The sequence below is a fragment of the Emys orbicularis genome, chromosome 3 (genome assembly GCF_028017835.1).
Source record: "Emys orbicularis isolate rEmyOrb1 chromosome 3, rEmyOrb1.hap1, whole genome shotgun sequence".
NCBI lineage: Eukaryota > Metazoa > Chordata > Testudines > Emydidae > Emys > Emys orbicularis.
This window is the reverse complement of record NC_088685.1, coordinates 130431699-130458989: the sequence shown is the minus strand read 5'-3', so window position 1 is coordinate 130458989 and position 27291 is coordinate 130431699. Positions and strand designations below refer to the sequence as shown.

The 27291-nt window shown below is 46.4% G+C and overlaps 1 pseudogene; it reads right to left on the bottom strand.

Moving 5' to 3' along the window:
* Positions 1-569: 569 nt before the first annotated feature.
* Positions 570-25672, bottom strand: LOC135876394 (sulfotransferase 6B1-like; annotated as a pseudogene).
* Between the last annotated feature and the right edge of the window lie 1619 nt (positions 25673-27291).

Sequence of the window (27291 nt, the reverse complement as noted above, 5' to 3'; positions counted from 1 at the left end):
CTCTATTTTCAGAAAGATGAAAAGCATTAAGAAAATATTGTGTTCCTTGATTTTAATAACTACTCTCTCTCTCCTTCCATTTGAGCAATGCTTAATATGGGTTTTCTTATGGAAAGATTTGTACTGTCTTGAGCTGGGGTTGAAGCAGTCCCTGTCTTTGGTAGAAATCCCTTTGTGAAGAAGATGCTTCATTTAAAAATTTTTTTGAAAATGTCTCCACATACCAAATGCTATTAAATATTTTAGCAAGACTGGTGGAGTTGGGTGAGATGGGGCAATGGTAGGGGGGAAAGAGGGTAGTTGGGGAGAGAGGTTCTTCTAGGTGATATGTACTGGAGCAGTGGTGTAGTATTAGTCTGGGTCTGACTGATTACAATAGCATTGAATAAAGGAATGCAGTCTAAGCATGCTGAGAATCTGCTGTCACTGTAAAGAGAGGTGGAGAGCTGTGATCATTTACAAACATTCAGAGAAGTTTGGATCACTTGATCTATTTTTCTAGTGCATGTAATGCAACGGATCTGATAGAATTGTGGGGAACTGTTGCTTTACCAATGTTTTCTTCGTCCTCAGGCTTTGCAGTACACCTCATACTTTATCTTTGCTCCCAGCTTAGTTCTTCCTAGGAGTTCTTCAAACGTTTTGTCCATTTCTTCGTTCTGATCTTCATTAAAAAGATTCTTCCAGTCGCTAACACCACCTACAAAGAAGCAACATTTATTGTGTTAGTATGAATAATATATGTACAAAAACTTTGAAAACGAGGAATTTAACATTTCTATTTTTTTCTAAAGATCAGTCATTTTGATCACTTTCGCTAACTGGAGTGTGTTGCTATGATTTTTAAACACAAGGCCTGATTCAGTGTTACTTCAGTGTAATTCTACTGATGTCAGTGGAATTACTCCAGTGTAAAACTCCTATAATAGAGTCCATCTCATTAAGCTTCATTGACTAATACAGTATAGCACATAAAAAGGAAAATGCACCTCATTTAAGGAAATAAAGTAATTATTAGGACTTTATGCAGTACAGTTTTGTGAGGCAGCGTTGAGCAAATAAAGGGGAATTACTTGTCTGAATTCCCCTTAGCAGATGACTGTGAGACTAGTATTCACAGCAGCAGCAGCAGTGTAGTATGCTCTCCCAAGAGAAGGGACAAGAATCGTAGAATCATGGAACTGGAAGGGACCTCGAGAGGTCTTCTAGTCCAGTCCCCTGCACTCATGGCAGGACTAAGTATTATCTAGCAATGTGCTGGCCGCGGCTTCTCGCCGCCCCCATTGGCCCGGGACGGCGAACCGCGGCCAGTGGGGTCCGCAATCGGCCGAACCTGCCGCGTCAGCAGGTAAATAAAACTGGCCCGGCCCGCCAGGGTGCTTACCCTGGTGAGCCGCGTGCCGAACGTTGCCAACCCCTGATCTAGACCATCCCTGACAGGTGTTTGTCTAAGCTGCTCTTAAAAGCCTCCAATGACAGAGATTCCATAACCTCCTAGGCAATTTATTCCAATGATTAACTAGCTGAGAGGAGTTTTTCCTAATGTCCAACCTAAACCTCCATTGCTTCAATTTAAGCCCATTGCTTCTTGTCCTATCCTCGGAGACTAACGAGAACAATTTTTCTTCCTCCTCTTTGTAACAACCTTTTATTAAAGGTTAATAAAACTGCTATCATGTCCTCCCTCGGTCTTCTCTTCTCCAGACTAAGCAAACCCAATTTTTTCAATCTTTCCTCATAGGTCATGTTTTCTAGACCTTTAATCATTTTTGTTGTTCTCCTCTGGACTATCTCCAATTTGTCCACATCTTTCCTGAAATGTGGCGCCCAGAATTGGACACAAAACTCCAGCTGAGGATGTATCACCTCAGAGGAGAGCGGAAGAATTAATTCTCATGTCTGGTTTACAACACTCCTGCTAATACATCCCAGAATGATCTTTGCTTTTTTTGCAACAGTGTTACATTGTTGACTCTTATTTAGCTTGTGATCCACTATGACCCCCCAGATCCCTTTCCACAGTACTCCTTCCTAGGCAGTCATTTCCCATTTTGCATGTGTGCAACTGATTGTTCCTTCCTAAGTAGAGTACTTTGTATTTGTCCTTATTGAATTGCATTCTATTTACTTCAGACCATTTCTCCAGTTTGTCCAGACCATTCTGAATTTTAATCCTATCTTCCCTTCACCACACACCTAGCACCTTTACGAGCAGGAGGAAAGGATCTCCCTCTCACTTCCTTTTCCTCTTCCTCCTGTGCTCTTCCTTCCTGTGCCTATTTGTGGGCTTGGGCTAGTGGCTTAATTAGCCTTTCTGCCCGGCCCCACCCACAAATTAGGCACAGGTCTGCCTTATCAGTGCCAATCTGCTATGCCTGATTGGAGCTGCTGTGAACTGAGTGTTTATTCAGGGTTTCCTACCTAGCACTTTGTCACACAAGGCAATAAAAATGTATCCCTCGACATTCTTTGGAGAAATCTGCCTCAAAATCCTTGCCTACCAGTGAAGGGAGAGGGGAGTTCCAGTTCATTCTGTTCATAGAACTTTAGCCTTGGGCCCAAAAGCCTGATTCAGCAATTTGGGCTTCCTTATAAACTCTAGATTGCTCCTGTGAGACTGTTTCCTCCTCGTCCTCAGTGATTTTTATAAAAATGATACATATTCCCAAAATGAGTCACTTATTAAAGAAGATTGTCTGCATTTTTAAAGATCTTTCTATTAACCTCTATCATTTTTGTGATAAAATAAAATGAAAAAAGCATAATGAATCTGGGTTACAAATTCCATATTTTCAGATTTAGTCTACACATTGAATAATTGGGATAGGTAGAAAAAGGAACAGTACTTTTTCCAGTCATGAAAGCTGTGAAGAACTCATCCCAGGTCTCATTAGAGGGAAGTGGAGACATGCCATTGGTAAAATGGTAAAAATATATAGCTATGTCTTTTGGATTTCGAACAAGCACCAGTATCTAGACATAGCAAAACTGCAGTATCAGAAAAATAATAATATTTAATTATAATATGATCTGGAGGATGGCGTGTACTGGACTCTCAGCAAATTTGCAGATGAAACTAAACTGGGAGGAGTGGTAGATACGCTGGAGGGTAGGGATAGGATACAGAGGGACCTAGACAAATTAGAGGATTGGGCCAAAAGAAACCTGATGAGGTTCAACAAGGACAAGTGCAAAGTCCTGCACTTAGGACGGAAGAATCCCATGCACCGCTACAGACTAGGGACCGACAGGACCAGATTAACTTTTTTGTGGGCCTGGTGCCAAACATATTTGTGGGCCCCCCTGGGGAATAATTGTAAAAGGGGCCGGGTGTAAAAGCACAGTGGGGCAGGAGCTATGGTTGGTCTCTGGAGCAAGGGAGGGGTCAGGGGTAAACTGCAAGCACAGCAGGGCTGGGGAGGGGGTAAACAGGATCCCCCCCGCCCCTGCCCACATAGAGCGGGTATCTACCTGGTTCTAGCCCATTCTCTTTGTCTCTCTCTGCACTGAGCTTCCCCTCCTCCCACAGCAGCAGGACAGGTTCTCTTCCAGTCCTCCGGAGTGGGTGTTGGGAGTGGGAGAAGCGGAGGCTAATGTGGTTACTCCTATAACCTGACATTTAGTTTCCAGTCAGCACTGCTAACCGGAGACTCAGGTCTCATTTCCTACTTGAGTTTCCAGTCTAAAACTGAATACCTGGCAACAGGGCTGCCAGAAAAGCCTGAGGGGGGGAGAGGGGCAAGCAATCATTTTTAAAAGTGAGAGGGCTAAGCCTTAAGGGGTGGTCAAGTGGGGGGGGAGGTTAAGGAGTGGAGAGGAGCTAGTGGGCAGGGCCATGTCTGCTGTACTGCCCAGGTAGTGTGGAGACTGTGGGGATCAGCTGACACAGTATCCAGGGCTGGTGCAAGGATATTTTGCACCCCAGGTGAAACTTCCACCTTGCCCCCCCCCCCGAGCATCGCTTATTATAAATTTTCAAACATGAATGCAGTGGAGTCACACCTTACGCGGGGGTTAGGTTCTAAGGTCAGCGCATAAGAGGAAAATCGCGTATAGTGAAAATTACCATAAACTACAGTACACACAGTATACATAGTATACACTGTCTACACTAGAACAGGGGTCCTCAATCTATGGCACGCGTGCCAAAGGTGGCACGTGAGTGGATTTTTTTTTTTTTTAATGGCAGGCTGCGGATCCCGGCCACCACTGAGCCTGCTGCTGGCCTGGGTTGCGTTCACTCAGCTGCCAGCTGGGGTCCCAGCCGGCGACTCCGCTCAGCCTCCTGCCGTTCACCCAGGCCGGCAGGAAGCTGAGCAGGGCTGGTGGCCGAGACCCTGGCTGGCAAGGGGCCGGCAGCCAGAACCCCAGATCGTCAGCGGGCTGAGCAGGGCCAGCGATCAGGACCCCAGACCGGCAGTGGGCTGCCGGTCTGGGGTTCCGTCTGCTGGCTCCTGCCAGCCAGGGTCCCAGCTGCCGGCCCCACTCAGCCTGCTCAGCCTGCTCAGCCTGCTGCCAGCCGGGGTCCCGGCCGCCGGATCCACTCAGCCTCCTGGCGGCCTGGGTGAACGGAAGCCCAGGTCAGCAGGAGGCTGAGCGGGGCCGGTGGCCAGGACCCCGACTGGCAAGGGGCTGGCAGCCAGAACCCCAGACTGGCAGCAGGCTGAGCGGGGCTGGCGGCTGGGACCCCGGCTGGCAGGAGCCGGCCCACTGCTGGCCCTGCTCAACCCGCTGCCAGCTGAGTGAACAGAACCCCAGGTCGGCAGCAGGCTCAGCGGCAGCCGGGACCCGCAGCCTGCCATTAAAAAAAAATCAGCTTGCGTGCCTCCTTTGGCATGCATGCCGTAGGTTGAGGACCCCTGTTCTAGTGTATTCTGTACTTTATGGTAATTTTCACTATACACAATTTTCCTCTTACACAGTGACTTTAGAACCTAACCCCCATGTAAGATGTGACTCCACTGTAGTGTAAAAAAAAAAAATTGGGCACCACTTTTTGGCACCCCCAAATCTTGGCGCCCTAGGCGGTTGCCTAGTTCGCCTAGTGGTTACACCGGCCCTGACAGTATCCCCAGCCCAGGTGACGTGACAGCCAGTGGTGGATTTAGAGTTAGTGGGGCCCCCAGCCCTGTGCTCAGCTTCATTTTTGGGGCTCCTCCTTGGGACCCAGTCAAGAAAAAGAACATTCTCTCTTAGCTCCCCCTGCCCCCGTTTTTCATTCTTTTTTTCTTCATCCTCCTCCCATAAGTAATAGAAAGTAAATGAAAATAAAGTGAGGTACCTTGATTGTTCTTGTAGTCTAACTTATTTTTCCACAGTCCACTTGAAAATCACGGAGGGTCTCGACAGACCACTGAATGATCTTTCCAAATATTGTAAAAAAATGTTCGGGTACGGAGTCTGGCCAGGAGCTAGGGTGAGGGAGGGAGCTCAGGGTTGGGACAGGAGGTTGGGGTGTGGAGTGCTTACCTGGGGCAGTTCCTGTTTGGTTCTCAGGATGGGGGTGGGGATGTGGGGGAGTGCAGGAGTCAGGGCAGGGGGCTGGGTGTGTTTGAGGGGGGTGCAGCAGGTTTCAGGGCAGGGGCTGGGGGGCGTGAGGGGGGGATGCAGGGGTCAGGGCTGGGTGCTGGGGAGGTGTGGGGGGTGCAGGGGTCAGGGAAGGGGGCTGGGGGTGTGTGAGGGGGTGCTGAGGAGGTGTGAGGGGAGTGCAGGGTCAGGGCAGGGGGCTCAGGGTGTATGAGGGGATGCAGGGGGCTGGGTGTGTGTAGGGGGGTGCAGGAGTCAGGGCAGGGGGCTGGATGTGTGTGAGGCAGTGCAGGGGGCTGGGTGTGGTGGGGGTGCAGGAGTCAGGGCAGGGGGCTTGGGGAATGTGAGGGGGAACAGGGGGTGAGGGGTGCAGGGGTTACGGAGGACAGGGGGCTGGGGGGTTATGGGGGTGCTCACGCAGGGGGCTGGAGGAGGTATGCCCCAATTCCAGCCCCTTGGCTTCCCCAAAGCCTCACCCCGCCTCTTCTCCTCCTCCTCCCCGCAGCGGCGTGCTGCGGCTCGCTCCTCCTTGCCCCCCTCCTGCCGGAAAGGCTGATCTAGCTGACCGGCAGGAGTGGGGGAGGGAACGTAGTACGCTGGGGAAAGAGGCGGGGGAGAGGCCTCTCACCCCCGCCTCTTCTTCTCCTCCTCTTCCTCTCCGGAGCGGCGTGCTGCAGCTCCCTCCTCCCCCCTCCTACCCAAGGCTGATCCAGCTGATTGGCGGGGGGAGGGAACGTAGCACGCTGGGGAAAGGGGCAGGGCAGAAGGCAGGCTGCAGGCGGAGGCTGCCACGGAGCCGCAGCAGCCGGCAGCATCAAGCTCTGACCCCACAGGAGGAGGGGAGAAGAGCACGCCGGGGCCCCTTTCGACTGTGGGCCTGGCGCCATGGTGCCAGTGGCACCATGATAAATCCGGTATTGGGGACTGAATGGCTAGGCAGCAGTGCTGCAGAAAAGGACCTAGGGGTTACAGTGGACGAGAAGCTGGATATAAGTCAACAGTGTGCCCTTGTTGCCAAGAAGGCTAATGACATTTTGGGTTTATAAGTAGGGGCATTGCCAGCAGATTGAGGGACGTGATCATTCCCCTCTATTCGACATTGGTGAGGCCTCAACTGGAGTACTATGTCCAGTTTTGGGCCCCACACTACAAGAAGGATGTGGAAAAACTGGAAAGAGTCCAGTGGAGGGCAACAAAAATGATTAGGGGGATGGAGCACATGACTTATGAGGAGAGGCTGAAGGAACTGGGATTGTTTAGTCTGCAGAAGAGAAGAATGAGGGGGGATTTGATAGCTGCTTTCAACTACCTGAAAGGGGGTTCCAAAGAGGATGGATCTAGACTGTTCTCAGTGGTACCAGATGACAGAACAAGGAGTAATGGTCTCAAGTTGCAGTGGTTTAGGCTGGATATTAGGAAAAACTTTTTCACTAGGAGGGTGGTGAAGCACTGGAATGGGTTACCTAGGGAGGTGGTGGAATCTCCTTCCTTAGAGGTTTTTAAGGTGAGGCTTGACAAAGCCCTGGCTGGGATGATTTAGTTGGGGTTGGTCCTGCTTTGAGCAGGGGGTTGGACTAGATGACCTCCTGAGGTCCCTTCCAACCCTGATATTCTATGATTCTATGATTCTGTGATAATTTCTTGGACCTCATATATTAGGCACAGAGATAACAATTTAATCCTAGATGCAAAGGATGCAATTATTTCATTATTCCTCATTAGATTTCAAAGATTATTGGCTAAATTCACTTATGTGTGCTTGTCCTGAACTCCTTGGAGTCTTCAGGAATTAAAAATTAATCTTTAATTAAAGATTATGTCATGTGATAAAACCTCCAGGAATATGTCCAAACAAAACTGGCAACCCTACCCAGGGTTCCAACATGCCCCCTCTGATTGAGACAAGATGAACCAAAAACAAGTGAACAAATCATACTAAGGGAAACAGTTGCATTAGGTTTTCCTCTTTAGACCTTGCAATACAACCCATATTTCATCTTTTCTCCCAGCTTAGTTCCTGCTAAACACTCTTCACATTTTCTGTCCATCTCTTTACTCTGAGCTTCAGAGAAATGGTCCTTCCAGTCACCAACCATTCCTGCAAACATTAAAAAAATATATAAATATTTGTTAGAGAGAAAGGATCATCACTCCTTGGTTGAAGTTGTAACTAGCTTTCCATTGCAAGGCTGATTTTTGCACATCACAACCTTCACTCCCCCATCTATAGCCCTAAGAATTGATCCTTTCTTCTTGTGACTCTACATTTAGGGTTTGTGGCCACAGGAGAATTTTTTCAGCAATCTAAGAGGTGAACTGGAGAAGCCATTTCTAAGATGTAGAATTTTTTAGAAATACAGGTAGAGTTCTTGGTATATGTTCTTTTTTTGGTCATACCATATCTCAGAAATAATTGGCCCCAGAAACATCCATTTTTTATATTCAAGAGTCATTACACTCATTTACACCCGTTCTGATTTGGCCCCAAGTGTGTAGCTTTTTTTCTTGATAAGATGGTCTTCAAACTGCAAACTAAGCATGTGTCTTGTTAGGTGTGGTGCTTATTCTTAAATAAATGTAGGGGAAGACATCAGATTCTCCAGGCACACTCCACCATTAGCAGCTCTGTTCTTGTGTGCCAGCCTCAGCCTCTGGCAGCCAGAGATCCTAACTCAGGGCCTGATAATGTCCCCATGATTCATAACCCACAGAGGGGAACTTTCACACATGAATCTGATGTATTCTCTGTGGAAGGTGGGGTGAACCATCTTCATATCATCTTCCCCTTTCTCTGGAGCCCATCTGATCCATACATCAGGAGAGGTGGGCCAGTTGTGAGGCTGAGGGAGAGACAGACGTAGTCTCCCCCCCAACGGTTGGGATTCAGTGAAATCCCAATGAAAGATAATTGAGCCCCAGGCTAATGTGAGCTACAGGTAACTCCACTGTATCTCGGAGTACTTCCTGAGCTAACCAGTGGCAGTGCCAGAGTCACTGCAGCAATTGTATTGGGTGATTTCAACTTCTGCACTGATTGTGGCACTTCTACGTTAGCCCAAGATTCCACAGCCACCAATAACAGCCATAGCACTAGCCCAGGGACAGTCTGGCTCAACACCTATAGTTGGATGCACTCTGAATTTTGTCTTTAGCCTGGGATTGGAGGTGGATGTTACATGCTCATCACAGTGGGGGTTATCAGTGCTACTCTAGTGGCATCAGAGAGGCCTTTCCCTGGCCATCCACCCAGCAATAAAAGGTTCCTGGATACTATCCCAGCAAGACAGAGGTCCTGAGCCACTAATCCTTGCAGAGGACTGTGCCTTCACATCACACCAACAAGCTAGAGTTGCCAAGCCTGTGATGTCACAGAGGGCCAGGCTTTTACAACAGCCCTAAAAGATAGGGATGCTGCAGCCAAGACCTCATCAGAACCTCCGCCTTCAGTTCACCCAGCCAGCTAGAGGTGCTGTGCCAGTGACGTCACTGCAAGGGACTGGTGATCATTTATAGGGAGTTTTCAGAAATTCAGTTTTTACGGAAGAGAATTTTCCCAAATGTTCCATGAGTTTTGGAGGATTTCTCTTTCATAGCTTTGAAGCTGCTCTTCTCTGCAACAGTCTGAATCTCTTCCTCACTCAGGGAGAACCCAAAGAAGTCAGCTATTTTTTTCAGTCCTAAAGTATGATTCTGAAAAAAAGGAAGATAAGAATGAATATTATTGAAACAACATTCCATTTGGATCTCACCTGTGGAGTGATTATAACAGTATCTCTGAAGGGTTCGTTCTTCCACAGAGCAGAATTATTCTGTAAAATCTGCAACTACTTCCTTTTGCATTACCAAGGAACTCAAAGGGTATGTCTACACTACGAGGGTAGTTCGATTTCTCTTAAATCGAAAATGTAGAATCGATATTGCAAAGTAATTCGACTTTGTGAGTCCACACTAACGGGGAAAGCGTCGACATTGGAAGCGGTGCACTGTGGGCAGCTATCCCACAGTTCCCGCAGTCCCCGCTGCCCATTGGAATTCTGGGTCGAGCCGCCAATGCCTTCTGGGTAAAAAAAAAAGGGTCGAGGGTGCTTTTGGGTAATTGTCGTCATCCGTCCGTCACTACCGCCCTCCCTCCCTCCCTGAAAGCGCCGGCGGGAAATCAGTTCGCGCAATTTTCCGGTCAGTGCCAGCGTGGACGCCACAGCACTGCGAGCATGGATCCCGCTGCGACCATCGCTGCAGTTGTGGCCGTTGTCAACGCCTCGCAGGTTATCATCCACCTTTACCAGAGGCAGATGCAGATAAACCAGGCGAGGAGGCTACGGCACCGCGGTGAGGGCCTGAAGTCTGAGAGTAGCACAGGCCTGTCAGAAAGCACGGGACCCAGCGCCGAGGACATCACGGTGACAATGGGTCATGTGGATGTTGTGGAATGGCGATTCTGGGCACGGGAAACAAGCACGGACTGGTGGGACCGCATAGTGCTGCAGGTCTGGGACGAATCCCAGTGGCTGCGAAACTTTCGCATGCGGAAGGGGACTTTCCTTGAACTTTGTGAGTTGCTGTCCCCTGCCCTGAAGCGCAATGACACCCGGATGCGAGCAGCCCTGACTGTCCAGAAGCGAGTGGCCATAGCCCTCTGGAAGCTTGCAACGCCAGACAGCTACCAGTCTGTCGCGAACCACTTTGGCGTGGGCAAATCTACCGTGGGGGTTGTTGTGATGCAAGTAGCCAACGCAATCGTTAAGGTACTGCTCTCAAAGGTAGTGACCCTGGGAAACGTGGAGGTCATCATAGATGGCTTCGCTGCGATGGGATTCCCAAACTGCGGTGGGGCTATAGATGGAACTCACATCCCTATCCTGGGACCGGAGCACCAGGCCAGCCAGTACATTAACAGAAAGGGCTACTTTTCAATGGTGCTGCAAGCACTGGTGGACCATCGGGGACGTTTTACAAACATCAACGTCGGATGGCCGGGCAAGGTTCATGACGCTCGCGTGTTCAGGAACTCTGGTCTGTTTAGACGGCTGCAGGAAGGTATTTACTTCCCGGACCACAAAATAAGTCTTGGGGATGTGGAGATGCCTACAGTGATCCTTGGGGACCCAGCATACCCGCTAATGCCCTGGCTCATGAAGCCCTATACTGGCGCCCTGGACACTGAAAAAGAACTGTTCAACTACCGGCTCAGCAAGTGCAGAATGGTGGTGGAGTGTGCTTTTGGCCGTCTCAAGGGGAGATGGAGAAGCTTACTGACTCGCTGTGATCTCAGCGAAACCAATATCCCCATTGTTATAGCAGCTTGCTGTGTGCTCCACAATCTCTGTGAGAGCAAGGGGGAGACCTTTATGGCGGGGTGGGAGGTTGAGGCAAATAGCCTGGCATCTGATTACGCCCAGCCAGACAGCTGGGCGATTAGAAGAGCCCAGCGGGACGCGCTGTGCATCCGGGAGGCTTTGAAAGCTAGGTTCCACAGTCAGCAGGGTAACCAGTGACTTTTAAGGTTCTGTACAGAGAAGCTGAACCTGCCCCCGTTTCTTTACCCAGTTAATGATGACTATCCTCTCCAGTTACAGACCCCCTCCACCCCCTTCCAAAAAAATAAATTTAGTTTTATTTTGTTAATGAACACCGTTGTCTTTATTACTGTTTTCGCGGGAATGTTTTAAACCTGGGACGCAGACTGTGGTGGGGAGCGGGTGTAGTGTACTGATGCAAATGATCCTTCTAAACTCCAGGAATGACAGGATTCGCAGTGGCGGACTGGTTGTTTCAACGGAGCCTGCCAGCCCTCCTGAGCGGGACTGCGTGTATGTGGGGGCTATGTGACTTTATGGCAGGGGGAGGAGGGTTACAGATCCCCTGCTGCGTGGCTCTGTGATCCAGGACAGGGACCTCTGCATAAGATCTGTAACTGCCCTCCCCCGCCACAAAGTCACAGAGCAACCCCCACCCCCCGCACAGAACATGAAAACCACCTCCCAGACTGACCAGGGTAACTAGTCACTGCACTGTGTATGTGCCCTGCTGCTGGACCTGCCCCCGCCTCTGTACCCTGCTAAAGGTGACTGTCCTGTCCAATTACCAAGCCCCTTCCCCCCCTTCAGACAGACTCTCCCACAAAAGAACATGATTGAAACAGTAATGAACAGAAACGTATTTTTTATTAACAACCACACATTAAACTGGGGGGTGAAACTTGGACGGGGGCTTGGGTGAGGCGGGCAGGAAAGGACTTTTCAAATTTTGGGGAATGACAGCCTTCTGGTGCTTGAGCAGTCTGCAGGGGTCGAGTGAGAGTTTTCACGGACTCTGCCGCCCCTCCTTCTTTGGACTTTGGGCGAGGGGGGTATGGGACTTGGTGGCGGGGGAGTGCGGTTACTGATAGACTGCAGCGGGGCTCTGTCCTCCTGCCTCCGTTCCTGCAGAACATCCACAAGGCGCCGGAGCGTGTCCGTTTGCTCCCTCAGAAGTCCAAGCAGCGTTTGAGTCGCCTGCTGGTCTTCCTGCCGCCACCTCTCCTCACGTTCCATGTGTGTCCGGTGCATTTGGGACAAATTCTCCCTCCAATGGTTCTGCTGTGCTGCCTGGGCTTGGGAGCAGCCCATTAGTTCTGAGAACATGTCCTCTCGCGTCTTCTTCTTCCTCCGCCTAATGTGCGCTAGCCTCTGGGAGTGTGATGCCAGGCTGGGTTGGGAGACAGTCGCAGATGTGGCTGTGGGAATGAGAAAAAGGTAGTGAATTCCTCCGAAACATAAATGTAGTTGTGAACAAAGAACATAGTCTTTCTCTGTGAACAAGACCATGCACCGCACCTATCACATATGCACTCAGGACAAGGTCGAATTTTCGAACCTCGCCTTCAGTGCCTGGGGTCTTGCACTGCCGATCTGGGAAGCGGGGCAGGACACCGGAATTTCTGTAGCAGGCAGACATGGTAAGCCGTAGACTTGTGGCTGCTTAAAACTTTAGTAGTACCACTGGCCTCCATTCACATTGAAAGCAATGCCAGTCTCTGCTGCCAGCAATCGGCCAAGCAGGAACTCTGGCCCTGTCCCACCCCCTCGCGGATGTCCCAGGGAAAGATCCCTGTATGCTGCCCCTCTCCCGCCTCCACCGCGTGGCTGTAAACCAGCGGTTACAGTTCTGTAAAGGAACTTGCAAGCAGTCCCAATACTAACAGTCCCCTACCTAATTCAAAGCAGGTCATCATGAGCGACATAACAATAATGAGGATCTCGGACAGTGATAAGGAAAGGATGCTTCGGGAAAGCCTGCAAAGACCAGGGCCCTGTGCCGCCATGCTGTGCAAGGCAATGATCCCGGAGTACTTGAGGATCTCCTGGCGCGGGAACGTCTCCTACTTCGGAGGACCCAATAAGGCCACTCTCCCCAGGAACCTGATGAACAGGCTTTCCCATTACCTCCAGGAGAGCTTCCTCGAGATGTCCGTGGAGGATTTCAGCTCTATCCCCGGACATATAGACCGCATTTTAATATAGCTGCAGTGGCAGGGACTAAAGAGTGGAGCAGCTTGGGCAGCAGAATCATGCACAACCGGACACTGCTAGATTTTTTTTAAATAGTTGGTACTGAATACTTAAGCGCCCAGGGTAAAGAAATCATGAAGAACACATTGTTCTTATTCTTAATATTCCAGTTTTGTTAAAAATAAATGTTTAGATGTTTAAAACACTTACTGCTTGATCCTTCCCCTGAATCTGTGTCCGGGTTAGATGCTGGGGAGGGTTGGTAGGGGATCTCTGTAAGGGTGATGAAGAGCTCCTGGCTGTCGGGGAAATCAGCTTGGTAAGCGCTGTCGACTGCCTCGTCCTCCTCATCTCCTTCCTCATCTTCCCCGTCCGCTAACATGTCCGAGGAAGCGGCCGTCGACAATATCCCATCCTCAGAGTCCACGGTCAGTGGTGGGGTAGTGGTGGCGGCCGCACCTAGGATGGAATGCAGTGCCTCGTAGAAACGGGATGTGTGGGGCTGGGATCCGGATCGTCCGTTTGCCTCTTTGGTCTTCTGGTAGCCTTGTCTCAGCTCCTTGATTTTCACGTGGCACTGCGTTGCATCCCGGCTGTATCCTCTCTCTGCCATGGCTTTAGAGATCTTCTCATAGATCTTTGCGTTCCGTCTTTTGGAGCGCAGCTCGGAAAGCACGGACTCATCGCCCCACACAGAGATCAGATCCAAGACTTCCCGATCAGTCCATGCTGGGGCCCTCTTTCTATTCTGGGATTGCACGGCCATCTCTGCTGGAGAGCTCTGCATCGTTGCCAGTGCTGCTGAGCTCGCCACGATGTCCAAACAGGAAATGAGATTCAAACTGCCCAGACAGGAAAAGGAATTCAAATTTTCCCGGGGCTTTTCCTGTGTGGCTGGTCAGAGCATCCGAGCTCGGACTGCTGTCCAGAGCGTCAACACAGTGGTGCACTGTGGGATAGCTCCCGGAGCTATTACCGTCGATTTCCATCCACACCAAGCCTAATTCAATATGGCCATGTCGAATTTAGCGCTACTCCCCTCGTTGGGGAGGAGTACAGAAGTCGAATTTAAGAGACCTCTATGTCGAACTCAATAGCCTCGTGGTGTGGACGGGTGCAGGGTTAATTCGATGTAACGGCGCTAAATTCGACATAAACGCCTAGTGTAGACCAGGCCTAAGAGGTGTAACTTTCAGACAGCTTCTGTACAGCAGCCACTGTCCTGAACTCCTCACTCATGCAAGTAGGATACTTTGGCTAAATGAAGACTGGGGTCTATATTTTTTCTATGTGGCTGTGCATACAAGTGAGTAATAATAATACCTAGAGCTTTTGAGCACATAATTGAGTCCAGAGAGTTTGTACCTGTTAATATTCATACACTTCAAGTGTGCTGAAGTAAAAGGCATTGCTAAGAAATGTGCAAATAAGGACATGCCTGAATAAGGAATTCTATACCCTTCACACACCAAGTGATGGTGCATTTTGACAGATACAATAGTGAGCAGAAAGAGCTGTTCTAAGGGGATTTGACAATAGTGGACCTAAAAATAATAAGAGGAAAACTAGGAGAATAAAATAAGATAATCAAATAAGGCAGGCCCTAAGAACAGCCCAGGAAACAGACTTTCCATGCCAGAAAAAAAAATTAGTTTTCAGAACTTTTCATCCAGAATCAGGATGAAAGGCCAAAAATTGAAATCCTGCAATATTTTGTTAAGGACATGCTGAAATGTTCCTACAGTGGAAATGTTGTGGTGTTTCCAAAATGAAATATGATTGCTGGGATACCCAGCAGATCACCTACCTGGCAGGCAGCCTGGAGACCTGGCCAGCCACAGAGCCAAGTAATCCAGGGAGCTAAGGAGTCAGCTGCTCAGGGAGCCTAGGAGCCCACCTGTCCATTCATGACGCAGGCATCCCTGGAAGCCAGCCACCTAGAGTCCTGGCCAGAGGCGAATTACAGATTTGTGGGGCCCTGGGCCACAGCAAGTCGGGGCCCCTCCCCACCCCTTCTGCCTGCAGCCCTCCCCCCCGCCCCCCAGCCGAGCAGTCCTGCTGGGGAAATGGGATTGGGGGCTTGCCCTGCCCTGCCTGCACTTCTGCACTGATACCCCAACCCGGTTCGCCCGCCCGGTGCTCCTGCCGGGGAGTGGGGCAAGCCCCCGCACCCCCATTCCGCTCCCCGGCTGCAGCACCGGGGAGGCGGACCAGGTTGGGGCACCCATTTCTCCAGGGCCCCCCAAATGGCCGGAGCCCCTGGGCACGGGCCCCATTAGCCCTGTGGCTAATCCGCCACTGCTGGTAGCTTAGGGAGCTGGACAGCCTGGAAGTCCAGCTCTGCAACTGCTCACCAGATGGGCTGCCAAGGAGCCTGGCTGCTGAGGAACAAGGAGCCTGAAAACTCAGGACAACCCCAGCTCCACCACTGAGGCTGCCAAGAAGCATAGGAATAGAGAGGTGGGCAGATGGGAGAGCTACCAGGAATGCAGGCAGGCAGGGTGGCCAGTTGGATGGCCTGCCTGGTTTCCATCGAAAGTGTGGAAGCAATTTACATGTTCCCACGGAACACGTAGAGTCCATGGAATCAGCATTTTCTGTTCGAAAGCTGACAACCTCTTAGACAGAGAGAGAAAGAGAGATTGTATTAAGATTTTTCTAAATAGATTTAGTGTGGGGCCAAGGTACCACACTGCAGGCACTGAAGAAATTAGATCACCCTGTTTTTATTTTATTTTTTAAAATCATTTCACAAAACCTTGGCAATTTGCAGCAATCTCTCCAGGAAAAAATCTACCCTAACCTTTATCACAGCTGTAAAATTTCAGGTGAATTCATTTCACTTTAGCAAGGTTGGGTGTCGGGATCATAATCAGACTGCAAACTAAACATGGTTTTTCCACTTAACCTATTATACAAGTGGTTAGCGTTTCCCCATGGTCACTCTCCATATGCTTTGTGGTAGCTGGGCATAATAGGAAGGCATGCTAAAGACAGCTTTGATTTACAAATGGAAATTATTGTTAGACGGCTTTGTGGATTTTGTCAGTGCTTTACAGACTTCATGTTACTGTAATTTAGGTTTTAATGCAATCCCATCCAGCTCACTCATGTGTGAGATGGGTCTTACTTACATCCCATCCAGCTCACTCATGTGTGAGATTTGGAGAAGTCCACATTTTAGTCCACATTGGTTACAGATGGCCATATCTTATTGTCCTCCATTTTGGCAAAAATTCCCACTAAAGACAATTAAAGTTTTGACTGAGTGAGGACTGAAAAACTTGGCCAGTTTTAGGGTGAAGATGTTTGGTCTGAGTTTCAGAGATGCAGCGCACCCACACACCCCAGCAAAACCAGTGGGAACTGTAGATGCTCAGTATTTTTGAATATTAAGCCACTGGCTCATGTTGACAGTATATATTAAAAAAATCTTACGGCTAAATGAAGGCCTGGTGTATGTGGGTGCAAATCCATTGAAAGATAACAGCGTTACCCCTGCTTACAGCAAGGCTGATGTTGCCTCTTGGTGATCATTTCCCCATGAAGTGGATACTATTAGATGTAGGCCTTATTCATTCCAAAGTCTCTTTGTTCCGAGATTCAAGTTTCTTGGCACGTTGGTGGTCACAGAGGGTGAAATTCCACCCTACTCAGAGGTCTTGAACTAGGTCTATATGACATTTGCATCTGACTTATTTCTTCATAGGGTTTAAGTAGAGCTGGTTAAAAAATTTCCACTGAAACATGAGGGTTTTTTTATAAAATGTGGCTTTTTGATTAAACAAAATGAATTGTATAGGCCTTGCATGGGCTTAGTAGCTGTGTTGTTATCATTAGTTATGCACTATTTAGGTATGAAGTAAAGATTCCCTTAAACAGCATTAACCTCAGCATTAACCTCACCTCTTTCAGCTCTTCATAGGTTATCGCCATAACATTTTCATCATCCATATGCTTGTTCCATTCAACTAAATAATCAAAATAGGAGCCCCGGGACACTGGAGGAAAAAAACCAGAAAAACAGAATAATTCAATAATAATGAGGTAAAGATTAATTGCGACAGGGGACATGAACTCCTTTTATAGGCTTAGGCTGACTTCTTGGTGTCAGACAGGGTTTTGAGGTGAGGACTACAGTAACATGTTTTGCCACTGCTCCTCTGAACAGAAGCAATAAGTGTTCCTTCCATCTGACGGCTAGTACTGGCCACTAATGGAAGAGCACACATCTACTAGGTCAGTAGTTCTTAACCTGGGGTGCACGCACACCCTGAGGGCAGGGCTGGCTCCAACTTTTTTGCCGCCCGAAGCAGCGAAGCGGGGGGGGGGGGGAAAAGATAAAGCCAATCGGCAGCAGCTCAATCATGCTGCTTCATTCTTCAGCGGCAAGTCGGCGGCGGGTCCTTTGCTCCCTCTCTTCCTCTTTGGCGGGAAGACCCGGATGTGCCCTCCCTTTCCATTGGTCGCCCCAAGCAGCTGCTTCCTTCACTGGTGCCTGGAGCCAGCCCTGCCTGGAGGTACGAGATGCCCTTTCTGGGGGTGCGAGACATGCCAGATTTTTTTAGAAGGTAAATCATCGAAAACACAAATTAAGCACAGGCACGTAAGTAAAACTACTTTGTTTCATCAAATCTATGTATTTATTAACTTTATACATTTTAAGGGGTGCAAGAGGGGTGATAAGGGGTGCGAGAACATATTTTGAGAACCAAAGGGGTGCAGGCTGCAGTAAAGGTTAAGAACGACTGTACTAGGTGGAAAGGACTAAACACCCTCTTAACCGCCTTAGGGACATAGCGTAGAAGCTTTCCAGCCAGCTGAACATTCCAGCGCACTCCTGTTTGCCATGGAGACATCCTGTCTGACTGCTGGCTGGGTCGGAAAGGAGGCTCTCCTTTGCACTGTTCCCTATCACAGCTGAGTGAGTGATGGATTTTTTGGTTCAGACAGTGAACCAAAAAATCGATTTGAACCAAAAATAATGTTTAATATTAATTTATTTATATTTTGCTGACTCAAAACAGTAGAAAAAAATTAGCTTAGAATCAACCAAAATGTTTCACCAAACAAATTTTATTTTGAGTTATTGATTTTGATTCAGCCGTTTTGGATTTTTTCACTCTTTTTGTAGGTTTTTTTCTTTAACTGACCAAATTTGAAAGTGAAATGTGAATAGAAAAGTTTAACAAAACATTTCAAACTGAAACGGTCAAAATGAAATGATTCAGAATGATTGAAACAAAACGTTTCCTCTGTTTAGAAATTTTATTTCCAAACAAAACTATTTACAAAATTCAGCCTGAAGTCAGCAAATATTTTTGACCCCCAAAAAACAATTGGTTGAAAACATTTTGCTCACCTCTAGTACCTTCTTTATGCACCAGTGGGAAGAATTTTAGCCTTCTACCCAGTAAATGAATTCAGTTTATGCATAGATTAGCAGAAAGAAAAGTATAGGGGGAAGTTGTTTTGAGTTGGAATATTGGGTTTGGATTTCTAGACCAGCATGCTTATACCTATTTTAATAAGTACTGTACTAGCATAGTCGGTCATATAACTCATATTTAATTTCCTAAATCTGTGTTTCAGACTATATAAAGTTCAGGGTAATGGTGGTCAGGCCGTAAGAGCTTATATGACTTACTCAAGATCACAGAGGGAGTCAGTGTCAGCGAATGAATTATCTCTTGATTTCAGGGGTCACAGGTTGATTTCAGTTACATCATTTATAAATCTAGAATAACTCTAACTAAGACCATGAAGTTCTTCTTGAATTATAACATTACAACTGAGATCAGAATCTGCCCTATGTCTTCCTGAATCCCAGTGCCCAGTTTTGCCAATCCATTAATTAATCAGAATAGCTAAAAACAGAAAAACAGAGTGTACATTTTCCATGCATAAAAGCTGTAAAGTACTCATCCCATGAGCCGAAGGAGGGAAGTGTAGGCATATTGTTGTGAAAATGGAAGTAAGATACAGCAGTGTCTTTTGGACTTCGAACCAGCAGCAGTATCTAAAAAAAATAAGTAAAATAATTATTTGTTTTAAAGCTTAAAAGTCGATACAAAAAAGTTTGTACTTTTCCTAGCACAGTGAGATCCTGATCTATGACTAGGGCTCTTGGCGCTATGGTAAATAATTAATAATAATTAAGAAAAAGTATATATTTGTTTAACAATCACAGCATCAGTAGAATCAGTTTAATTATTTTTACCTTATTTGAAAAATAAGGAATGGCTAAGCTCATTAGTAGGGTATTTCTGCTGAAATGATAGCAGAGAAACAGTAAACATTTAAATTGTCAGCATTAGGTTTCAGTGTTCATGCACCATGTAGACGAATGGGGCCAGTTTACTCCCAATCTAAAGCTATTCTTTCAGTTGTTTGCTGTCCCAGTAAATAACACTATATCCATTCACATGCAGAAATCTTATCTTCACAACCATAAAACCTAGATGGAATCATAGAAAACACAAGGCCCTGCATATAACATAGAGGAAATCCAAACGGGTCTGAAAATGCCATTACAGTGGGTATTTTCTACGATACTGTAAATGAGGACTTACCTTGGCCTTGCTTTTGAAAACAGATTTCGGCAGGACTTGAGGAGGGAGATGTGTTATTATGATTCTTCTGAAAGGTAATTCCTACATCCTCTTTAAATAAAATTGGAAAGAAACATAGAATTAAATAGCCTCTTAAATAGAATGTTATCTTTCCTGCCAATCCAGAGGGTGACTATTTCACTACCATTAATATACAGCAGAATCTAAAACAAATTAGCATTAATTTTTCCATGTTCTTCTTGAATCTCTCATTTCTTTCAAACTTTAACTACCAGGCTCCCAATTATTAATGTTCCTCTAATGCCCTCTAGTGTATGTGGTCCCATGTATACTGTGCAAGACGCTGTTCTAACAGTATTTCCTGCCTGACTAGAAATGGGGGCCTGTTCTTTTGAGATGTCCAGTTGAGTTTAGGCAGAACCAGTGATACACTCATTATCTAACGGCTGACAATAAGCACTTCTGTTCTCCAAAACCTAACTCTTACACGTTCAGATAAACAGAACTAGCAAACCTCTCTGCAATAGCACCCTCTAGTGACTCCCAGAAAGGGTGCATTTACTGACATCTCAGGGGTGGCTTTGTGGGCACTAGACTGGTACTCAGGAGACCTGAGTGTTTGTGTGCAAGTCATTTCTCCATTCTGTGCCTCAGTTTCACCTTCTGTAAAATGGGAATAATGATACTTACCTCCTTTGTAAAGTGCTTTGAGATCTGCTAATTCAAAAAGCTATATAGGAGCATGGTATTATTATGTGTGACTAATGAATATCTTTCTACAGTTCCAAAAGGACAGCTCACCATGTCACAAATATCAGCATCATAGCTCTGTCTAATTGTCCTTAGAGATGGGAAATCCAGTTCAAACAGAATAAAAGCCAACCTAAATCTTGAACCAAACCTTTTTTTTTTCAGTTTGATAAAATGAAATCCAAAGGGTGGCTAAAGCATGCTACTAGGAATCAGGAGACTGGGTTCTTCCCGTTCTGGCTCCGTCACAGACTTCCCGTGCTACCACTTTGGGATCAAGGAGAGACAATGTGGCAGTGGGAGGAGAAGTGTTAGTTGAAGACTAGTGAGCTGATGTTGGGAGTGTTTTGGATGGATGAGAGAAAGAAAGGTGGAGGAGGATGGAATACGGGAAATGGGGAAAGCTGAAGGGGGAAAGAAGTGGATTTTTCAAAACAATTCAGATTAATCTGAATGAGCATTTAATGGACCTGGAGACAGGATGATGTCCCTGTTACTACAGCAGAGCCTTCTAGGTCAGGGTTTGAGATGCATTGACAGGACAGGGTGAAGATGTTTGCATTGCTTGTGTTATGAGAGCTTTTTGGCCAAACAGAGGGCCCTATAAGATGAAGTCATCGATATAACACCTTTCTCAGGCAATAAAATCAGTTACTTACAGAAATGATAAAATAAAAGCACACACAAATTCTGTCCACAGGGAGCGTACAAGGTATATCAATCAGCTGTTCAGCAGCTGCAGATTCAGTGAGCTTTGTACTGGTGTTAGAGGTTGTTCATCTAGGATTAATCACTTATCTCTTGAATTTTTGCTCCTCTTGATCTCTATATTTGACAATGAATGAAACTCCTCCTTATGACATGGGAAGTAATATTTGTCCAGTAATTGTTATTCATTCATGCTCCGACTATCCCTTTTTATTTACTCATTGACCTGCACATGTATCCCTATGTTTGGGCGTTTTTGCCCATGGACACCTCAGAAAAGCCACAGATCGAGAGGAAGTATAGATCCAAATATCTCTGCTGCAGTTCTGGCTTCCCACCAGATTTATGGACCAGTCGTGCTGCCAGCAGTAGGAGCCAGGAAAGGGTCCCAGGGGCAGGTCCAAGCAGATAGTTGATATGGTCCCTCAGTTTCACCATATATGTCCCCAAAAGTATCAGTGTTCCCTTCCTCGCCCTCACTCTTGGGCAGATTACTACTGCTGTCTCCTGTGGGAGAGCTGTGCATGGGCCCAGAGTGTCACTGAGTTGGGGGAAACAAGGCCCTGCACCCCTGGCTTCCTGCGATTCACCATGACTCTCAGCCAGCCAGTAAAACAGAAGGTTTATTTAGACGACAGGAACACAGTCCAAGACAGGTCTTGCAGGTACAGACAACAGGATCCCCTCAGTCAGGTCTATCTTGGGGGGCCAGGGGAGGCCAGGAGGTCTGTCTGGCCTCCCCTCCATTTTCCCAGCCAGCTCCAAACTAAAACTCTCCAGCCCATCCTCTCCCTTTGTCTCTTTCCCAGTCCAGGAGGTCACCTGATCTCTTTGTTCTCCAACACCTTCAGTTGGCACCTTTGCAGGGGAGGGGCCCAGGCTATCAGTTGCCAGGAGACAGGGCGTAGGCCATTCTCTGTGCAGACCCTTGCACACTCCTGCCCTCTAGGGCTCTGCAACAATCGCACACCCTTATCCCACCACCTAGATACTTAAGAAATGCATAGGGGAAACTGAGGCACCCACACAGTATTTAGAGAAAACATTAAGAACATTCCCACTTCATCACACAGGGTTAGCACCCTGCTGTGTTTGCCGCCTCAGTCTGCTCTTGTTTTTGGAGTAATTTGCTGCAATACTATGGCCCCTAAGTTCCCTCTAATCTGCGCGGCCGCTCAGCAGTCTACCAAGTGCTGTACACTTCAGGTGTCCCTCCCCCGCACTGCCGCACTGCTCCTGCCCTCTGCCTTGGAGCCCCTGGGCAGCTGCTCCTAGGAGCCCCCTCCCTTTCCTATCCCTGTACCCCATATCCACAGAGCAGGGGGGGCACAACAGGGCTCAGAAGTGGGACAAAGGGAACTTGCTGGCAGCTGCTGCTGCTCTGTCTGAACAAGCAGGCTTCAAAGACTGGTGAGTACCAATCTACTTAAAAGGGCAGCGTACTTAAAGGGGCAAAGCGGGTGTCTCTCTATCTCTCTCTCTCACTCACACACACGCTATGTGTGTGTCTCTGTCTCTCTCTCTCACACAAATAAACTGTGTGTCTCTGTCTCACACACCCACAACCACACTGTGTGTGTCTCTGTTTCTCTCTCACCCACACACACTGTGTGTCTCTGTCTCACACACACACACTCTGTCTTTCACACTGACCTCCCAACACATATTTGTATTATTGTTGTTGTTACTTCTTGATACCTCTTTCAAAGTGCTGTTATTTGGGTTTTTGACTGGTCTATGCATTTCATAGTTTTTATTTCTCTCTTACGCTTAAATTTTATTCTTTGAGTAGTGAGTTCTAAAATGCCTAACCTGTCCTGGCTGGAGTAATTATCCCTATGGTAACTCTTTAAAGATATATATTATATCTAGGCTTCTTGTTTCTACTGGTGGCACACATACACACATTTGATATGATGCACATAACAAAATTAATTCCGCACATGGATGGTAAAAAATAGAGGGAGCAATGGCCTTAACACCATTCAGTGTTATCTAATATCCTTTTCCTGCAATAGATAAATGCAATACCAAATCTTGATCTTACCTTGAGTGTGGAGCCCTTACACAGCGTTATGGCTCACCTAGATCTGTGGAGCAGTGCAGAGACTGAAAAGGGAAGATTCTCATGGGCAGCAGTCATAGAACTATTCCCTACTACCCTTTTCTCCGAAGGCAGAGTCTGAGTGCTCTCCCATTGCCTCCCCTAACAGCTCTGAAATAAGGGGAGGGGTCTCTCTAGCTGAGTGAAATCCCGGGAAACCGTGAGGCAGAAAATCAACCCTGGTGCTGAATGAGAGTTACAAAAGGAGCTGTTAGCAACCAGAATGGGAGACTCAATGGAAAATGAAAGGGAGAGGGGTTACAGAATCTTCCCTCAACCCCTAGTTCTGTTAGGTAAAAAGCAAGTCCTTACTCACCTCTCCAGCACCCGAGTTCGTGCGGAGTTGGTATGGGCTCACAATCTGTCAGAGACCAGACACCAATTCGTTGATCAACGGGCTCACACTATCCTTAGCTTAAAAGGCTTCAGAGTAATGTGGCAAGTTTATTAGGGGTGAGCATCAATATTTATACACAGAAGTAAACAAAGTGATTAACAGATCATAATGGTCATGCATAATCAATCAAGATTCTACAGGATAAAACAGGTTAAAATGTAGATTCAAAAAGACAAAAGGGGAGATGGCTACTTAAGGGGAAGGGGGTGTCATGAGTAGTTCGCAGGTCAGAGCTTTGATTAAAAGTTCAGACAGAGACATCAAGTCTGGGTTAAGTTTAAGCTCATCAAAAGTTCAGACTCAACAGTTCCATTACTAATTGCCTGTTTTGGGGTGGAGGGTCTCAAATCCCTCCTCTCCACATAGTCAGCTCTATGGGGACAGTAGTAGTGCAAAGGAGAAAGAGCGCGACAGATCAGAATCTAAGGAAACCCAGTTGTGGGGAGGTCATTTTCATGAATTCTCCACCCCTTGTCTGAACCTCCATGGTTTATAGTCATAGACTGGCTAAGCAAATGCACTGCACCCTGATTGTGCTGACCTGATCACACCTTGGGGGAGATAAGAGTCCTCCATAGCCTGTAAAATTCAGCCATTACATTTTATCAATTCTTAAATATGTCAAACAGTTCATATTAACATTTCTAATATCATCCCGTGCTGACCTTAAATTTCTCTGGATCCCCAATTCTAGATGTAGAAATACTGATAATTCATTTGTAATATCAATTTTCTCATTAATTTCCTCCTCGGTGTATTTTGCAGCTGTAATTTCCAAGTCATTTAGGACTTGATCAAGCCAGTTAGTACCTGAAACAAAAGAGAAACTGGTTTAAAGTCTACGGAATTGAAAATTGTCACAACAAGTGTTGAATGTATTTAGTTGCAAATACCTGTGTGTGATATCAATTACTGTGGAAGAAAAAACATTAACATTCATGGATAGTAGCTAACTAAACTGAAATCTAACTTTGATACAGGAGTATTTTGCTGTTGTTTATGACACAAGCTATGAGTGAACAGAAGTGTCATATGATTGATCTAAATAATCTGTCAACAAACAGGAATAGTCCTGTTTGTGAAACACATACTACTTTAAAACTAACAATTTAGTTATAAATCACTAAATTAAAAACCATGTTCTCTGGGTGAATTCATGTCACAGATAAATGCAGGCACCACCATTGTCACTGACTAGGCTCCTACTTGCCAATCCAGGGTAAGCCATTAGTACTAGCTTGACCAAAAGCAAAATATACAATAATGACTTCTAAAAAGAAGAAATCAATTTGGGGGAAATGGACAGAAACACTTGTGATCACAGTTATGTGAAATCTGGATACCCTCATATCTGTGAGTCACATTGTGTTTTTTCTCACATTTCAGCTGTGTAAATTTGGAATCATTCCATTGGCTTCAATTGAGTGTTTGCAGATTTAGAGCAGTGAAACTGACAGCTGAAATTGATCCAATTTTTCCATGTGAGACTTGCTCAATTAATAAGTGAAGGAATTGTTTTTCAAACCACCAGCCCTTCAGACTCAGTCAAATTGACAGTCAAGCTGTTTTCTTCTCAGCTCATTCATCATCACAATGCAAAATATTAGTAAAGGTTTGTCATCTGCATTGAATCAGAACTACAATGAGACACACAGGAACATTTTCTCTAAACTGATAAATGCTGGACATATAGTTACTTGAAATGTAAATATTCAAAGGGAGAAGAAAGTAATTGACAGTCATTAATGGCCGAAATTATTTTTCTCACCTCATTCATCTGAACAATCCCTAATACAGTATCTTCATGATGGGCAGCATTTTCTATAAACTGCAGTCATGTATAATCATTGCATTAAATGCTGCCTAATCATTCATAACTATAACATTTCACATTATTTTTTGTAACAAGCTAGCAAAATTCACCATTTTTAGAGTATCCTGCTAGGATCACGTCGTCAGTCCTGGCTTCAAAAGAATCAAGAACTTGGAAGGTTTCAGGATTGCAAACAGCAGCAGGGTACAAAATTCCCTTATAGGAAAATAGCAGGTCTTCAGGGGCTGCCTTTTCACTATCAGACAATGCCTTATCCAGATATTCAACTACTGTCTTCCTGCTCTTATCCATGTTTGTGAGACTCTCTATTCAGGACTGGGAATGGCTGAGCCATTACAAACATTGACTCTATCTCCCCTTGTAAGTATTCTCACACTTCTTATCAAACTGTCTGTACTGAGCTATCTTGATTATCACTTCAAAAGTTTTTTTCTCTTACTTAATTGGCCTCTCAGAGTTGGTAAGACAACTCCCACCTGTTCATGCTCTCTGTATGTGTGTATATATATCGCCTCAATATATGTTCCACTCTATATGCATCCGAAGAAGTGGGCTGTAGCCCATGAAAGCTTATGCTCTAATAAATTTGTTAGTCTCTAAGGTGCCACAAGTACTCCTGTTCTTTTTGCGGATACAGACTAACACGGCTGCTACTCTGAAACCTGTCATTATGCAAGGCACTGCATTTAGCCGTATGGAATGGAAATCCATCAACTTCATGAAAAAACTCGTACAGATACAGACAGACATCATCTTCCTTTCCAAATGCAAGCAGATGGACATCATACCAAAAGGACTAAAGGTAAAAAATCCATTACAATCTACATATCACACAGACTATGCTGAGAGACTGTGTCACACACTCTCAGAGAAACTGCGAAACCACCTGATCAGCATCCTATACAGCAAACAGGGAAAGATTAAGAATGAGCTCTCAAAACTGGATACTCTCATAAAAAAACAACCTTCCACACAAACTTCCTCATGGATAAACTTTACAAAAACTAGACAAGCCATTTACAAGACAAACTTTGCCTCTCTACAAAGGAAAAAGGACACTAAACTATCTAAACTGCTACATGCCACAAGGAGCCACAACAGTAGTTCCCTTAACCCATCCAGCAATATTGTTAATCTTTCCAGCTATACTCTTAGCCCAGCAGAAGAGTCTGTCCTATCTCGGGGCCTCTCCTTTTGTCCCTCCAGACCCACGAACATGATACAGTTCTGCGGTGACCTAGAATCCTACTTTTGACATCTCCGACTCAAAGAATATTTCCAACATACCTCTGAACAGCATACTAACCCACAGAATCCCCCCTACCAGCACTACAAAAAAAAGGATTCTGCGTGGACTCCTCCGGACAGTCGAAACAACAGACTGGATTTCTACATAGATTGCTTCCATCAACGTGCAAAGGCTGAAATTGTGGAAAAGCAACATCACTTGCCCCATAACCTCAGCCATGCTGAACACAACGCCATCTACAGCCTCAGAAACAACCCTGACATCATAATCAAAAAGGCTGACAAAGGAGGTGCTGTCGTCATCATGAATAAATTGGAATATGACCAAGAGGCTGCTAGACAGCTCTCTAACACCACATTCTACAGGCCATTATCCTCTGATCCCACTGAGGATTACCTAAAGAAACTACACCATCTGCTAAAAAAACTCCCTGACAAAGCACAGGAACAAATCTGTACAGACACATGCCTAGAACCCCGACCAGGGGTATTCTATTTGCTACCCAAGATCCATAAACCTGGAAATCCTGGACACCCCATCATCTCAGGCATTGGCACCCTAACATCAGGCTTGTCTGGTTATGTGGACTCTCTCCTCAGACCCTACGCTACCAGCACTCCCAGCTATCTTCGAGACACCACTGACTTCCTGAGGAAACTAC